Source organism: Protopterus annectens, chromosome 4.part1, assembly GCF_019279795.1.
Source record: "Protopterus annectens isolate FY-2018-M chromosome 4.part1, PAN1.0, whole genome shotgun sequence".
NCBI lineage: Eukaryota > Metazoa > Chordata > Ceratodontiformes > Protopteridae > Protopterus > Protopterus annectens.
Genome location: NC_056734.1, coordinates 129,728,051 through 129,741,695, shown reverse-complemented (window position 1 = coordinate 129,741,695; position 13,645 = coordinate 129,728,051).

Here is a 13,645-nt window from a genome sequence, read left to right as displayed (position 1 = left end):
TATGTACAAATGATGTGCTATCCATTATTGTATCTTCTTTCTTGTATGTGAAAACGTTCATTGTTGTTCTGTAATAAGCTAATGTAATATGTTAATTGTCTCTGGAGCTTTTTCCTCAAGCCTCTGCTGAAAATTGTCACCCACCCAGTCGGACTTTCCTCAGTAAACAAATGTCAAATAAATAAAATAATAATACAATCCCACAAAACTCAGCCCAACCCTTATGGATTTCCACAAAAAAAAAAGTCTTGGAGAGGAATATGCCTATGATGCAGGGCATACCACCAGAGTAAATATAGTTGCATAAACTTGAACTTTGAACATATGACTAGAATATAACAGGTGGAGTAGAGTATGGTCATGCTTGGATATACAAAAAGCTGTTTGTTAGCATACCATAGTCTGAGTAGTATAAGCACAAGTGTGTACATAACTGAACTGTGTGTCATGTAAAGCAATGGGAAACAGCAAGTCAGTTATAGTTCATGCATGTTAGTGCATTTATCTATTGTGAAACTGTAAGAATGCATACACCTGCCACTCCTGGACATTACCAAGGGCTGTACTGCCCCACCTGTCCCTCTTTGTGAGGTACAGTCCCACTTTGAGCAGTTGTGTCCTGCTAAAAAAATTAAAAAATTACAAATGTCCTGAGATTTTTAGACAAAATATATTTAAGAATTCTTTAATAGCTGCATAAAACAGTTATTTTGTATCTGAAACACACAAATATTATATGAAAAAGCATAAGCAATGCAATGCTACAAAAATAAGCTTTTATTTTAACAAAAAAGTGAAGTTCTGTTCTTTGCATTAGCCGTGGGTATGTTTTGTCCTGCAAAATCTCACATTTCTACAAAAAATGTCCCACTTTGGGCATTTGAAAAGGTGGCAACCCTAGCTTTGCCATGCTGGTAAAATGTAGTTATACGAGTAGGGAACTTGGAAAATAGCATTCACAGCTGTGATTACCATAATACTCAATTACCCATGAGTATTTGTTTCATACTTGTAGAAATCTTTATGTAATTACATAATAGTAAACATGCTGCATGACGTACTGACAGCAGTGGCATATACAGGTAATATAAAATATGCGTAACATAAATTACTTTTACCAGTCAGTGTAGTAACCACTTGTGCAATGAATATTATAGGATTATAATAACATTCATGTGGTTGTTTTCCTGCTGTTTGCATAGTAAACGGAAATGCATATTTGTTAAATATTGGGATTAAGGTGCTTTATGCTGTTGTATTACTTATAGGTTCATAGATTAGTACTAGGCTGTCCTTATGAGTCATTTTAAGCCTAGCTATTTACCCCATGTAAGAATCAAATCCTGCACCTTGGTTCTGTAAGGTAAACATGTTAACCATTATATCAGCCTCCCACTGTAATAGTACCTATTTGTTAACCATGTAGGCCTACTGGGCACATAGTCCCTTTTTAGGGGTGACCTGGGAGCAATGCCTGGTTAAGTGACTTGCACATAATAGACAAGTGAGGGCTTTGATCCCTGTACCCTGGGAACTACAGCTGTTAGCCTTAACCATCTAAGCCAACTACTTGATTAAGACAGGTAACAGAGCTGAAGGGCATTTTTTTTTATTCACTGTAAGAAGACTGGAGTCCTTCTCTGTGTTAATGGGGTCATTTTCTGTTTTTTTTTAACTCAAGTTGTTTAGGCAAGCAGTTCAAAGAAACTATGAAGTAAGTCACACATTTGGGCCAACAATATCTAGATACTGAGGTACAACAGAGACGTGTTCAGCTGCTATTTGCATATTGACTTTGAGTCGTTGTAAAGATACATGTATTATACATGATCTAGTAACATAATTATAGCCTAATGTATATTCAGAGTGTACGTTGATGCCACTGTATTGGGGTATAATATATTATGCATACACTATACAAGCATGCTATGTTTTTAACAAAACTGAAATAAATATTGCATATAAAACATAACAATACTGTTGTTCAAACACTGCTTTTGTTGTTAATCTAATACCACAAACTCCCACATTAAATATTATACCATCAAACAAAAATTACTTCACAACAGTAAACTCATATATCAAATATTATACCACCAAACAAAAACTGCTTCACAATAGTAAATGTTAATAGACAATCACTTTGGAGAATAGGGAACATACAACGGCTAGGTTATAAATTTATAGGTTCATAGATTAGTACTTGGCTAACTGCCCTTGCAAGCCATTTTAAGCCTAACCAATTATCCATTGTGAGACTCAAACCCTGCACTTTGTGTTTGTAAGGTAAATACCTTAACCATTAGGCCACCCTCCCAATCCAACAAATTAGAAAAAAAAACAGGTTTTAATAGATATCATTAAGACATAAACATCACCACTCATTACAGAAATGCTTCATATATAAAATCAGCTTCACATCTTCCACAAAGCTAATATTAGTATTTTAATGTGCATTATGTATTTGGTGACTGCACACTAAACTAGTACCATATGTGGAAGGTGTACTGTACTTACTCCCTACGCTGGGAATACATAGTGATAAATCAGAGAAATTATATAAGAACATTATTACTATTATTATAGCTATGAAACAAAGACTATTGGGTAATATGCAAATTAAGGGTGACAATACCCTTAGCTGTATTCCAGTAGAAAACCAATTAATCTCTTTGGGTCTCACTGCTAGGTTGTATACTGAATGTACTTACCAGATTTTTCTATTTAGCACACCTTATTACATTTTTGTTTCCAATAAATAACATCACAACACCTAGGAAAGCCATGTACATACTGCTAGGAGTTATGTGCTACTGGCAAATACACACACCCAACAGCATCCCTTTTTCTCTCTCTCTGTCACTGACAAGGTTCACTGCATAGTGTGGGCTGGTGAAGACTGTACAAAAGGTTGCATAGTTACAAAACAAGATGTGATACTATATTTATCCCAGAAGTGGTATACACAAGTAAACTGAACCATAATTAAATGCATTACATTTACTCAAAATGTTTAGAGGCGGCAACTGAACTGTGACACTCTGAGATAATCTGTTTTCTATTAGTACACAGCTTAGTGCTGTTACCACCATAAACATGCATATCACCAAGGCGTCTTGTCTCACAGTTATAGTCATGTTCTTAATATCAGTTATCCAATTCAGTACTGTTTAGTTGCTTCTTAAGGATATACAACTGTAAGAATAATATATGGTGTAATTATACTGTGCTGTCACCACATCTATAACGCACATTTAAAAATGCTTATATAAGTGCTGGGGTAGCTGAGAAGACCTTTGAGTTAGTTTGTTGCAATTGTACTGTTGTTAGTTAGGAATATCTGCTTTTACAAGAACATTGCAGTTCATTTTTACTTCTGTTGCTACTGTTCCTATTTACCACATCAGCTATTTATGCATGTTACCAGAGAACAGTTTATTGACTGCAATTATATAAACATGCACAGCTATAAGCTCCATAGTACATAAAAGTAGTTATATTTGAATTGTGGTGGTAACAGTATATGCTTGTACAGTCTGTGCATAAGATACTATTCTGCAAATAAGTGGTATTAAAGTACACTCTGCATACACATTATGATACAATCACATTAGTAGATCATGTATAATATATGTACCTGACAAGGACTCATGGGAAATATGAAAACTATCATTAAAGGCATTGCACCTGTGCATCCACATATAAGAGGTTCAGATGGATGGGTGAACTGCACCATCTTTACTTTGAAATGTCTGCCAAAACAGCTTGAGTTAAACAGACAGGAAAGGAAAATAACACAGCAAATACAAAGCCTATTTTTTTTTTTACAAAAATGAATCAGTAAGACTATAATGAGAACACACAATTCCAAAAACGCACAACTCCATTAACTATACCAACAACTTTCTCACAGTTAATAAAAAGGCAGCTATGCTACTTCCTACAATATATTATAATGTTATAAAATTCATTGCACATGTGGTTGCTACATTACCTGGTAAACTGAATATTGAACATATTTTATATTACCTGTGTATGCCACTGCTATTAGTACATTGTGTAGCACGTTTACTGTTACGTTATAAACTTTTCTGCAAGTATGCAGCAAGTATTTGTGGGTAATTTAGTAATATATTAACCACAGCTGTGAATGCTATTTTCCAAAGATGTCTTTTACTTTGTGTTTGTGTATGAGCTTTTTATTTGGACAATAAACTGTCTGAAAGTGCCTGGTGGTCCACTTGATTGCCCTTTGGTTTTAGTTTAATAGTTTTTGAATTGGGAATTCTTTTCCCCTATTTTTCGTTTATCTATTTTCCAAAGTCTCTACTCATTTAACTTTTACCAGCATGACAAGAATATATCATAATAATATGTGATAAGGGGAAGTATAGATTCTGATATTGTTCAGGAGTGGTACATGATTGTATTATTAGTTTCACAATCCATCAGAGTATTAGTAAGTATGAAACACTGATGAATTACTGTTGCACATTGCTTTACACAAGGGCCACCTGGCTTGCTCCAGCACACTGTCATTATCCCTTCCCTCAAACAGAGGTGAGCAGACATTGCCTTAGAATTGGAATTCCTTTCCCTTGCTTGCTCTTATAGGTGCTTGGGCTGCATAGATAAACCTAAGTCTGGGTCATTGTCAGGGCTTCATCGCTCTGCATCAATGTAGCTTGCTTGCTGTGCAAGATGTGAAGTCTTTGGCAGATACTATTGTGTCAGTGAGTATTTGTGAACATTGGCACTGTGTGCTATCAGCCCCTGGCAAACTACACATTTAGCAGAGAATGAGATTCTGAAACATTGCATAAAGCCTTTTAATAATATACAGCATTGGAGAAATCTCGTTTCTCATGTCTTTTATGTATAATGGTACTTGAGTATAATTCTGACCACAGCCTGTACAAGGAGCTAATGTATAAAACAGAATAGATAATGTAAAGGAAAAAAAGGACAATATCTGCAACACTATTTCACTTTAAAGGCTCACTTCACATGTACGTCTAACACTTAAATATACCAGTCATTAACTAACAACAGTAAACTTTGAGCACAAAGAATCATAACACCAAACCAAAACAGTTTAACATATGCCAAAATAATAAGATAGTTTTAATTTGCATTGTATATTTGGTGATTATGTTGTATAACTATACAGCATGTGGAAGGTATACGTCAATTAGAGCTGTATATCCCTACTCTTGGAATGCATACTGCTAACCTAGATAACTGATGTTATCAAAATATCATTATAGCTATGTGACAAAGACTCCTGGGTAATAAGCAGATTAGTGGTGGTACAATCCCTAGGCTGTGTACCAATGGAAAACTCATTATCTCAAAGTTTAAGTGTTATGGTGCAACTTCTATGTGTTTACCTCATTTTTGGTCACATGCCAACAGCACATCTCATTACAGAATTTCTTCCTATAAGTCACATTACAACATATAAAAAGGTCAGAGAAGCATGAGTGCTTTATACACCTCCAAAAGTCATTCATTAGTAGAAATTGCACTCATCAAACCATAAATGTATCAGCCACAGATCCCTGCCATACAGATGGCAATGCACATGGGGAAACATTAAGCTCATGACACCTTTTTCCAGTGGCTACATGCATCTTGCTAACAAACAATGATAATAGTACATTGACAGAAGAGGAAAGACCTACATTTTATTGTTTTACATATAGCCATAATATTCATTGCATATAGTTGTTACACTGTCTGTGCAAACATAATGAATTTTGAATATATTTAATTCTGCCTGTATATGTTCCTACTGGGATTATTCTGAATACCATGTCTCCTGCTATGTAATCATATAACCTTTCCTACAAGCATGCAACAACTACTCATGTGTGATTGGGTAATATGGTAATCATAACTGTTTATTTCCTTACACTTATAAGAATTGCATATTACCAACATGACAAAGCCTTTTATAATAGTATGACGTACTAATTAGTACAGCTAGTGGTAATGCTTAGGAGTGGTATGTAACTATATAATTTCTGCTAAACTGTGTGCACAGTAATTGCATCCGTAATGTGCGTAAGCCCATATCAACTCTCTGATATCCATTGCACTACGACTGTTCAATATTAAACACACGTCATAATGCTCAGACTATCACATATTAGCAAATTTCAGCTGTATGCATGTCCAAATATAACCTTACTGCTCTGTATAATGTACGCGTGTTTGCATGTGTAGATGTATGTGTGTGTGTGTGTGTGTGTGTGTGTGTGTGTGTGTGTGTGTGTGTGTGTGTGTGTGTGTGCGTGTGTGTGTACTGGGACAGTGTGTGAATGGTTATTGTGATCATTTGTGTTTGAATGCTTATTATTTGAATATATGTTGCTGCCTGAAGTGATCTGTAGCTGCTATGGATGCGGAGCTCACGGATGCAGTTTAGGCTGGCACAAGATGTGCTTATGTCTGCCTGTGTGCATGCATGTGCCTGTATGTTTTTGTGGTTGTTTGTGTGTGTGTGTATATATACATGTGTGAACATGTGATTGTGCAAGTCTGTAGGTCTGACTGCATGTATTTGGGGGTGGGGGTATGTCTGTATGATTTTGTTGTAGGGACTTATGCTACTTACTTGTGCAGGATGGTAGGGAATGCAGGTCAGCAGTTTTTACATTTCTAAGATGAGCAGTTCATGGACATGCAAATTATGCTTTCAATGCCATAAAACTGGGCATGACTGTGACTCTTATTGAGTCAGAGAAGTGAAATTTGCCATGAGTAAAGGGAGTTGCACAGAATTCTGACAACAACGACTATGAATTCCAGTCCATGTCACATTCAGCCTCCCTCAAACCAGAGAAAAGTACTGAGGCTTTTCTACAGATCAAAAAAGGGACTGGGACTTCTCCATACAAAAAAACAAACTTAACCTGCACAGTACTGATGCAGCCTACCTGAAACATAAAAGCAGCTGAGATGTCACGTATTTCACAAAGAACACTTATTTTCTTTCTTATTAACTTGCAATCAAATGCACAAATACATGGATTTTTTGTACTGCATTTACCCTAATTTCGCATAAAATATTCCAGACACTTAATGTTTTAAGTTTATAACATTTTCAGGTGTGGTTGAACACCCCCCTGGAACAGGCTTATGATTCACTGGGAGGTTGGCCTTATCATTGTAGAAAAAATAGTGTAAGGCAATAGTGGTACCTTTCATTAGGGAAAATTGACAAAACGTTCAAGAAGCCATAAGCCAGTAAGCACCTCATCAGTCCTGGGAAAGATAATATAAATGTCTTAGAAATAATCTGGTTAAACCACTGTCACAAAATTGGATGTCAAGTTGACTGGGAGCCTTCTCAGAAGTGAGATAATTCCACTCAGACTAATTACATTTTTATGATTGTGTAGTAGAAATGAGTAGAGCCAGACCTATGAGTGTGGGTTTCTAAGATTCTAGCAAGACCTTTGCCAAAGTTCCTCACAGAAGTTAGATGGAGAAAATCAGGGTATTAGTAATAGGAGTAGACCTGAATATTAATTTTAATTAAGTGTGTATTCTGAGACTGTTCAGCTGGGGAATAGTTATCTATTTGCATTGGAGGCCAGGGAAGTAAAGTAAGTAATAATATTAGAGAGGGTGGGCATTACTGTGGAATAACAGACCACCCTGAGGAATTCTGTGGCCCAGTGCTACAGACAAAGGCCTCATTACCTCCAGAAGTTTGTTATTTCCCAGTAGTGCCCATTTTTCAGGTATTATTAGACTTCAAAAATAGGCTACTTGTATTTGCATTTTTTTTATTATAAAAATATTTAAATATTTTCTGTTTTGATGTTTAATGCGGTTCTCACTGATCATGTACTTCAGCTTGGAATCCCAAAACAAATATTCAAAGAACTACACTAGCCAAGTGCTTGAGTGAGCAGATTGTACTATGAAATATCAATATTGTAATCACTTATGGTCATACTGCTTGGATTATCACATAGCAGATACCAGCTGTATGTATGTTCACATATACCATATTGCACTGTACACTATACATGTGCATTATAAAATATTAAACATAAATAATACAAAGTGCTTTGCTCATATTTTAGCAGACTTTTTGCCTCATATACATTTTTATCCACACTGAACTTAGTACACACTATGAAAACATAATGAAATGTCAATTACTAGAAAAGCCCACCGCCCACACTAACCCAAGGAAGTCCTTTAAGTTCTCCCTCTTAAAATTCTATTTCATTAATATTGTGGAGATGGTATTACTATCACTTTGTCATATGACAAGAGAATATCTAGGAAAGTGGTGTTTATCAGTTCCTGTATTGTATTTCCTTTGCATTTTGCTGCAGAACTAATTTGTCACTAAATGTATTCTTCAATATTGGAAGCACTGTGTTATGGGTATTTAAATAAACATTCAAATTGAACTTGATTACCCAATGCAAACCACATGAAGATGCTAGTGCTTATTTGAATGTTAATAATATACTGCTTTATTCATTGAAGATTTTTTTACTGTACTGCGGACAGTATGCTGAAGTAGAAATCTAAAGTATAAGCACAAGCGCTTTGAACAATTTCTTTTGGTGTTTACCTCTCTGACTTTCAGCTTTCTAAATCATAGCTGGCCAGCTATTCCTGATGTGAGTGCTCCCACCCCACCCATAGATGTGCCCACCTATTACAGTCATTTTTATGACTGTGTACATTTTAGATGTCTACTCAACATTAACTGAATGCATAAATCCATGAATAGTAGACTATATATGTATTTCGGCTTGCTAATGTCAGTACCACACAGTGCAGCCTATTGCAACCCCATCTTCCCTCTCAACATTTTAGCTCAAGAATCACAGACAAAGTCCCAAACTAAGGGAGGGAATTTAAAATTCCTCTTACACCCTTAGGAAGTTGCTAGAATAATGATCTTTACATTATCAAACTTTAGCATTCATTATTTGAAAGATATGTAGTCATAAACTCACATGTTTTGTCATTATTTAATGACTACAATCCACAAAATTTGCCAAAAAAAATCACAGATTTTATGAGGAATGGACCAAAATACCTCGCAATTTCTTTGTTCACAAATTCTGGACAAACGAAAAATAATAGGGGGACAAAAGCTCAAAAAGGAGCGATTTTTTTAAATATTACTGTAATTCACTTAAAAAGTTAACAGAACAATGGTTGCTGTATCAATATACATTTTATGAACAACAAGAAGTAGGAAAGTGTAATAACTGGCATTACTGGCTGACTGTAATCTTGATTTGCCAGAACAAAAATATAAGCCAAATCAGGGAGTTTCTGCAAAATCAAGGATAGCAGAGAGGCAGAGCTATGCCATCTAACTAGGTGCACATGCACAGCACACACACACACACACACACACACACACACACACACACACACACACACACACACACACACACACACACACACACAGTGCACACAGATAATTGCAATATCCTCACAAAACATGGGTCATCAACGTTTTTATCACACCACAACATATTTTTAAATGTGTTAGTGTGAGATTACTTGTTTATTACTGTTCCATTTGGTTGTGAAAAGCTACAGAAAATCTCATTTTCCTCTCTATCTCATTGACTCTACAATCAAGCTAATGAAAAAGAAGAAATCAGAGGTGTCACATGTAAAGTGGAGAGGTCAGATGGACACAGATTTAGGAGCTAAAATCAGAGCATTTCACCAAATGTGGAGCAATTTTGAGATATGATACTGTCTACATAATAAAGTTATTTTAAAATATAATTGCCATGAATTGCTTTTAAGCTTTATGTGTGTGTGTGTGTGTGTGTGTGTGTGTGTGTGTGTGTGTGTGTGTGTGTGCAAGTGTGTATTATATATATGTAGCGGGGGGAAGCAAAGTGGCACAGTGGATAACATTGTCATCTCCCAGAAAGAGGTTCCCTGGTTTGATTCTCAACTGGTGTGCCTTCTGTGCAGAGTCTGCATGTCTTCCCTGTGTTCACATGGGTTTCCACTGGGTGCTCCCATTTGTTCTCAAATTCCAATGACATGCAGTAAGTGGATTGGATACTCTAAACTTTCCATAGGTGTATGTGTGTATGCGTGTGAGTTTGTGACATGGAAGAAAAACCGTGGCAGGGCTAGCCACCTGGCAGTATGAACCTTGGGTGTAGATGATTGTCACTGTTGAAGTGACACCCCCACCTCATATGCACAAATGGGAAAAAGGGGTTGTGGATGGATGGATATATAGCTGGGACTTATAGGTTCATAGGTTTATACTAGGCTATCTGCCCTAAGGCATTTATAAGCCTAGCCCAAAGTTATGTGGCGTACGCCACCCCTTATGTTAGAAATAATGTGCCCATTAGTTTGTTGTGCCTCTGTCCAGCAGTGACACAGAGATGATTCCCGGGGTAAACCTACGATCTCCCATCCACCGGTCAAGATTTCTCTTGAACAGAGCCAGCGAGGTGCTCTGCCACACATGGACCGGGATTTTATTCCACAGCATGGGGAGTCTCTGGGTGATAAATCTATCCCTCCAGCACGTCCTATTTATATCCGTGCTAAGGTTTAAGTCACTTGCTCTAGTGGTTCTGGTGGATTTGGATTTTTTGAGGTGGAGCATGTCCATTAATTCGGGGTTGGTCATGGCCTTGTATGTCAGGCACAGGTCACCTCTGAGCAGATGGTATGCAACTGAATAGAGTTGGAGTTTCTTCAGTCTGGCAGTATATGACAGGTTTTGGAGTCCCTTTATCCTTTTGGTGAGGAACTTTTGGGGTCTCTCCAATTGCTGAAGGTGTCGGGTGAGATACATCCCGAATGGGGCATTGTACTCAATCATTGATCTGATAACTGAAGAGTACAGGGGAACAATGACCTCACTTGATCTGGATGTGAATCCCTTCATGATCAGATGGGCAATGTAGAAGGTCTTTCGAACCACTTTAGCAATGTGAGTGTCAAAATAGAGGCCACTGTCAACCTGGGTACTCAGGTCCCTGATAACCTCTTCTGTGCTTAGTGGGTTGCCACCTATATGGTAGCTTGGGGTTACCTTGTTTTTCCCGAAGGGTATGACTATACACTTTTTTGCATTTAACTTCAGGCCATGGCTCTGGCACCAGCTATCAGTTTCCGTGAGACCCCTCTGAAGGATGTCTGTGTCCGATGTACTATCCACTATGGCACCCAGTTTGTAGTCATCCGCAAACTTTGTCAGCCATAGTCCTCCTATGTTTGCCTGTACTTCTGAGAAGTAGATGCCGAACAATAGGGGGCCAAGGACTGAGCCCTGTGGGACACCACTTGTAACTGGCTTGGGGTCTGACATGGCTCCAGCAACTCTAACCCTGTGGGTTCTGTCCTTTAGCCAGTTTGCAACCCATCTTGTGACATATGGGTTTACATTTAAGCTGGTAAGTTTCTCTATGAAACCCGAGTGGGGTATTGTGTCGAAAGCTTTTGCAAGGTCAAGGTAGGCTGTATGGACTGCCTTTCCCTCATCAATGGCCTTGGTAACTGTTTCGAAGAAGTCGACCAGGTTCAAAAGGCAAGATCTGCCCTTGACAAAGCCAAACTGGGTTGGGTCCAAGGTCTGCAAGTCCCCTATGTCCTTGTTTATGAGTTCCATTATGATCCTCTCCATAGCTTTGCAGGCCAGGCTTGTTAAGCTTATGGGGCGGTAATTACCAGGGTCCGTAGAGGCACCACCTTTGTGGAGTGGGACCACAGTTGCCGTGCGCCACTCCTTGGGCACATATCCTGTGGTAAGGCTAAGATTAAACAGCTGCCTTATGTGCGGGTTTAGTTCTTCATTGAGTTCATGTAGCACACAGCCGGGGACACCATCCGGTCCCATTGATGCTGTGTTTTTAGCTTTAGAGAGAGCAGCTTTCACCTGCGCATTTGAGATGTCTGGGAGGCTACACTCTGTTGGGATAGTTATCTCTCCTTTTGGGGTGAAGTTTGCGCTGAACCTGTCTGCCAGTATGTTGGCAATGTCTGTGGGCTCAGTGATTTTTGTATAATTTTGGACTAATTCTGAGCATATCTGGGAGTTTCCACCCAGGTTTCTGACATAGCTGAAGAAGGCCTTATGATTGTCTTTTGAATCTATGGCAATTTTTTCTCAAAGTTGGCCTTAGATGATTTTATGAGGGATCGTAGTTTCTTGCTAGTACTGATCAAAGATGCCTTCCTTTTGGGATTTTGCTCTATCATGTAATAGCTTTCTCCTCTTATTGTAAAGTTTGTTTATGGCTGGGGTCCACCAGACTGGATGTTTGCCCTTGGTGGAAAGAGTCTTGGTTTTATTTGGGATTGCCTGATCCATGCAGTCCTGAAGGTGTTCATAGAAGGCATTTGTAAGGGCTTCCAGCTTGGGTTGTGGTTTCCATTGGCTCGGGGCCTTGAAGGATACCACAACTGTCTTGAGTAGTGTGAAGTTTGCTTTAGAGAAGTTCTTCACTGTGGTCTTTTTGTTTGGGGTGGGCGGGATGTGGATTTCTAGTGAGATTAGTTTATGATCTGATCTCACCAAAGAGGTGTGGAGCATTTTGTCCCCATGTTTGTGATGATGAGATCTAGTATATTTTCTCCTCTTGTGGGGATGGTGACTAGTTGTTCCATGGCATTTGAATTTATGAACTCCAGGAACCTTTGGGCTAGAAAGTTGGGGCTTGAGTAATGTTCCCAGTCTATATTTGGGTAGTTGAAGTCACCCAATATGATGGTGTTTGGTGATACATTTATACCCTCCAGTGTCTTCAGGAAGGCTGTGTTCCTGAGTTTGAGAGGGTGGCCTGTAGCATGCTACAAATTGTAGAGCAGTTTTGCCTATGGTTAATTGCACCTGGATGGTTTCCGATGCTTCATGCGTAGCCACCAACCTGGAGGTGTGGGTATCCTTGATGAATATGGATATACGCCCTCCTTTTGTGGTATGGTCCGGGTTTTGGGGCCTGAACACATGATATGAGGTAAAACCTGATAGTGCCGGGGTGCTCTCAGGAGCCTTGAACCAGGTTTCAGTCACAGCACAGACATCGATGTTCTCCATACTGAGAAGGGCCTCGAGTGCATGCATTTTGAGATTTAGACTTCTGGCATTGAGCAGCATTACCCTTAGTTTCTTCCCGTTTTTGTTTTCTAGGGTGGTAGGTTTAGAATTTGAGCCTTGCCTAAAAAAGGCACTATGGGGATGGCAAGAGCCTTAGCCAATATCCGGAATCCCAGGGGTGACAGGTGCAAGCCGTCCCTTGCGAAGCAGTGTGGCTTGTCAAGCATGTCATCCCAAGCAGACAGACACTGGATCCCCTTTAAATGACACCAGAAATTAAGCCAATTGTTAAAGCTGATAATCTTGTCACTATATTGTGGCATCATTCGTGGTGAAGGAAGGATACTGCTCAGGGTCAGGGTCATTCCTGCCTGGGCTACATAATCAGAGAGCTCCTCTATGTCTCTTTTCATGTAGTCCAGGGAGGTACGTCTCAGGTCGTTCACACCAGCATGGACAATGACTGTGCCATACTTGTACTTGCCGCAGAGTGACCTGAGTGCTTGTGTTATGTGGTGTATTCTAGCGCCCGATAGGCAGCTTACCGTGACCTTCTCCTTGTTCAGCCTGGTG